Consider the following 4,513-nt stretch of genomic DNA (forward strand, 5'->3'; position numbering starts at 1 on the left):
TTTTTCATTCTCTTTACGTGGCCAACTCACCTCAATACATCCATATCCTACCTAGCTGCTATCTAATCAATTGGTAGGATGTAAGCTACTATCTTAAATATCATGGTAGGATGCATACTATACTATAAGAGCATGGTAGGCAGCAAGCATGGTTCATTAAAGCACGGCAGGATACAAGCTAGACCAACACAAAAAATGAGGGAGGAGGTTGGGTCGTTTATCACTTCTTGCTACTTTACTTATTTTACTCTCTATTTACTTAATGCTACAATTTTCATAGCTATATTTAACTAGGAAACTGCATCATATAATGCTAAGCTTCATAGCTAAACTAGATTGCTACTATTTTAAACTTCAAATAGCCTTCTTCTTCTTCTCCTTTTTAACTGATTTTTGTCTTTTTAACCTCCCTCAATATGTTACGATAGTGAAGGAGGTAATTTTCGTTACATTATGCCAACTCTCTATCTGTCACAACTGTGTCCTGTTGTTTCTTTTCAATAAGGTATGGAAATGTCTTCTACATAGGTAACATTATCTATATCTCACTAGTATAATTAGCCTTCTCTACCTCTGTCTTCCACACGCTAATTACCTGTAAAGCTCCTGTCAACTTCTGTTGTTGTATCTCCTTTAGATCTCTCATTGACAGTCTTTATTGCATTTCTCTACGAGGTCGTTGACATTATCTTTTACTTACAGGCTAATGGTCTTTACGAGAGACACAACATCTCCCATAACTAACATTTCCTGTTAAAATTGTTCAAGGTGTCTTTCGGACATAGTCTTAGGGCAATGTTTCTTTCATGTATATTTTAAAGTCCTAATTATAATCCATGCCTGACAAGGTTATTACCTCTGAGCCAGGTCATGATATTATAATGATCCTTCCAGAACTCTTGAAGGATGAAGTTTGTGATTTCCTTAACCTCGGAGTAGTGAAACTTTTGTTTTTAATTACAGATGATCTGCTAATCCATGGGCTACACTACAGAATAGAGGTGGCGTTGAGTGGAAGGTAGAGGACCTTAATAAACTTGAATTCCTCAAGGATGTTGTCTACATGATTTAGTTGGTGCACTATATCTTTTTCAGGGACGAGAACACCTTACTAGGTTATTTTCCAGCAAATAATTCTTGATGAGAAGACAAATACAGGTTTACACGATGGACAAAGAGCTCCCTGGTGACCCATGCCTTTGGCTACGCCCTACATGTAACCTGAAGTTTTTCTTTAAGAACTCAAGACTAAAAGTTCAGAGGTTTTCGGAGTGAAATATAAGAAGCGACTCAATCTTGCAGTCACTGCTCGCATTTATGCACTCTGCAAGTGTTAACCTAACCCTTATAGGTTTGTGGTCTTACACCCCCTTCTCATATGCTCTTATGTATGTTCTCTTCAGCATCTTTTCCAGAGGAGCCCTGTTTCATTATACTTGAACACATACAGGGGGATTAATTCTTTGGCTTCAGTCAGTTCATGCTAGACAATAGTGAATGCCAGTCCTCTTTATGAAATTATCAAACCAACCCGACTGGCTATGCCCCATCTGTTAATGCTTCCGGTATTTACTGTATATATCTCGTGCTTTATTGCACATGAGGCTCTTGGTCCCACTATCTCCTTCGAGATGCTTCGCCATAAACCACACCAATAACAACTTCTCCATCTATTCATGAGTAGGGGCTCAGAGTTTTGATATAATATTGATGGCCGGGCCAGGAATTATAGCTTTTATTGAATCCTTCTGCTTCAGGGTTGTACAGATTGTAGAAGTACTATGATCGAATTCCCTTGTCAAATCAACAACAGGCACATCTTTCTCGTGTATATACTTTGGGATTATTTGTTTTAAATAAAATTAATTTATCCTATTCTTCTTTTCAGTGTTGATCTTAGCACTCTTTCTTAATACTAAGAATTGTTCCAAAATACAATGGCAGCAAACAAAATATGCAATAAAATAACATTTATACTACACAGAATCTCATGATAAGATAACAAACAATAAGTACTGAATACTCACTGAATGCTATATGTCAGCAATTGATGATTTCCAAAATTATATCTAATATTTCCATTAGCCTATAATTTTTATCGTTTTCAGAATGTTCACTGGATTTGTTCTCCTAATTCAACTTGCACCGAACTCTTGGATCTTGGGAAGCATTTCACATCACAAGAAAATTTACTGACAGCAATTGATAATAATTATGCTATGGCCAGCTGGACTATGCATCCCAACCCATTTTTTGGACGGGTTGGAATATTGATAGAAAAAGACTGATATCTGAATCTCTTACCAGACGATGTGCACAAGACGCTCTTATCAGACGATGTGCACAAGACGCTCTTATCAGACGATGTGCACATATATTCACGTTTTCTTCTCAAAGCTTTGATCTGAATGGTAAGTTATACAAAAAAATTCCTTTCTAATCAATGTAATAGTGGCATTATTGTTAGGGGATTATTTAGAGTAAGATATTGGATAGCGAAGATCGGTAATGAAAATATCAACTATAAAAGCTATTAAGTGGTATCATGAAATTAAGAAATTTAGATATAAACTTATATCCTGCAACAAAAAAATAAAGAATAAAAAAAAAAATGATTCAGTTGTGTGTCCTTGAGTCTCAAGGTTACAGGTAATCATTAAACCATATTTTAGTGGTAATTAACATATGCTTATATAGTGGGGGGAGTATATTGTCACCCGGTTTGCGAAAAATTGCAAGGAAATTTAAATGGAAATTGTAATTAAAACAAACGATAATTTAAGATTTTCATAAATGAACAGTATATATGCATAATTACATATTATGAACACGAACACTTTTATTTTCCACTGGATGCATATTTGTAGATTTCTTAAACTACTGATATTCATGTACATCTTTGTTAGCGTATCTTTGCTTAAAATATACATTTCTTATTGTTTGATATTCACCACATTGCAATGTTACTTTGATTGAATCTTTTATACAAACACATTTTTAAAAATCTATCTATTTCTACGAATTAGAGTAATGTATAAATTAAAATAACAAGGTACATAGGAAATTCATTTACAAGATATATAAAGAATAGTTTTACCTCGGCCTTAATTTCTTTTGTTTTCTTTTACTCTTTCATATCTTTGTTTAACTCTATCAATGGTTATTAAATGCCGCCTCTTTTACTCAGAGTTCATGTGTGTTTTCTCATCCCCTTGGCCACCTTTTGTGTAACCTTCCCTTGAAGTTTAATTGTCTTCCTCAAAGTGTTCCTCTGTTCCCCTTAAGACATCTCAAACAGACGCTTCTTTATTAAAGGAAGATGACTGTTTGAGCGGCAAAAGACAAACTGTGAAATATTTGGAATAGATTTTTAAAGCTTCGTGCTCTTTGAAGAACAAGCATATCAATAAGGGCTTAGCATTTACCTAGCTTTATTAATCCCCACTCTCTCTCTCTCTCTCTCTCTCTCTCTCTCTCTCTCTCTCTCTCTCTCTCTCTCTCTCTCTCTCTCTCTTGTTAGGTTTAGAAACACAACGTTTTAAAAGTTTGTGAGATATAAATCTATATTGAGTATTTGAATGTTCAACATTTTTGCTTTCGTGTTCCTTTGGGATTTGATTTTATAGCTCCAGATGGAGGTACCCATATTTAATAATTAACTTCTTTCTCTCTCTCTCTCTCTCTCTCTCTCTCTCTCTCTCTCTCTCTCTCTCTCTCTCTCTCTCTCTCTCTCCCCACGTGAAGTCTCCGAATCGTTTAGAATATAATATATGATAATGGAATCCATTATTTTAAAGGGCATTGAATGTGTGAAGAACTTTAAGTATCAATCTCTGCTTCTTCGCTCCTGGGTTATTCTCTCCAAATCCTTTTTAAATCACGTCTTCCTTGGTGGTGAATAAGCTTTAAATTAGTCATTAGATCATAAATGCATGGATTTGGTACACCGCAACGCAACACAAACACAGAAATGATGTTATTAAAAATGAAACTAAAAATTGATGGAGTTACAATAAATAGATATGTAATTTGAGAAACGAACCTAACATTTTCATCCAAGAATCATATTCAAATTGCTGTGTAATAAGCCTTAACACGATAGTAGACGTGCTGAATCCTACATTAACATCACCGCAGAACATTTCTAGAAAATTGGAGACTTTATATACAACGCAGTAGGTTCACATCAGTCTTCCAGACCTCCTTCACACTCACCTCTATCTTATATCCGCTATCAATCTTCCTGAATATTAGGGACTGTCTGTTTCAGTACCTCTTTCACATCATCATCCCAAATATATTTTCTATTGCCTTCCGTTTCTCCTTAAATCTTCTGAATTAGACAGTTGGTTAGGCAAATGATAAGCATAGAATTTTTTTCACACCTCTCAATCATCTCAAGATATTCTAGTTTTAGTTTTAATCTTTATTAAGGTTTTCAATAAATGTATATGTAATTGCACGTTTCTAAAAGTGATTCCTTCTACGTAGCATAAAATTAAAAAAAAAAAAC

This window comes from Palaemon carinicauda, chromosome 1 (assembly GCF_036898095.1).
Source record: "Palaemon carinicauda isolate YSFRI2023 chromosome 1, ASM3689809v2, whole genome shotgun sequence".
Lineage (NCBI taxonomy): Eukaryota > Metazoa > Arthropoda > Malacostraca > Decapoda > Palaemonidae > Palaemon > Palaemon carinicauda.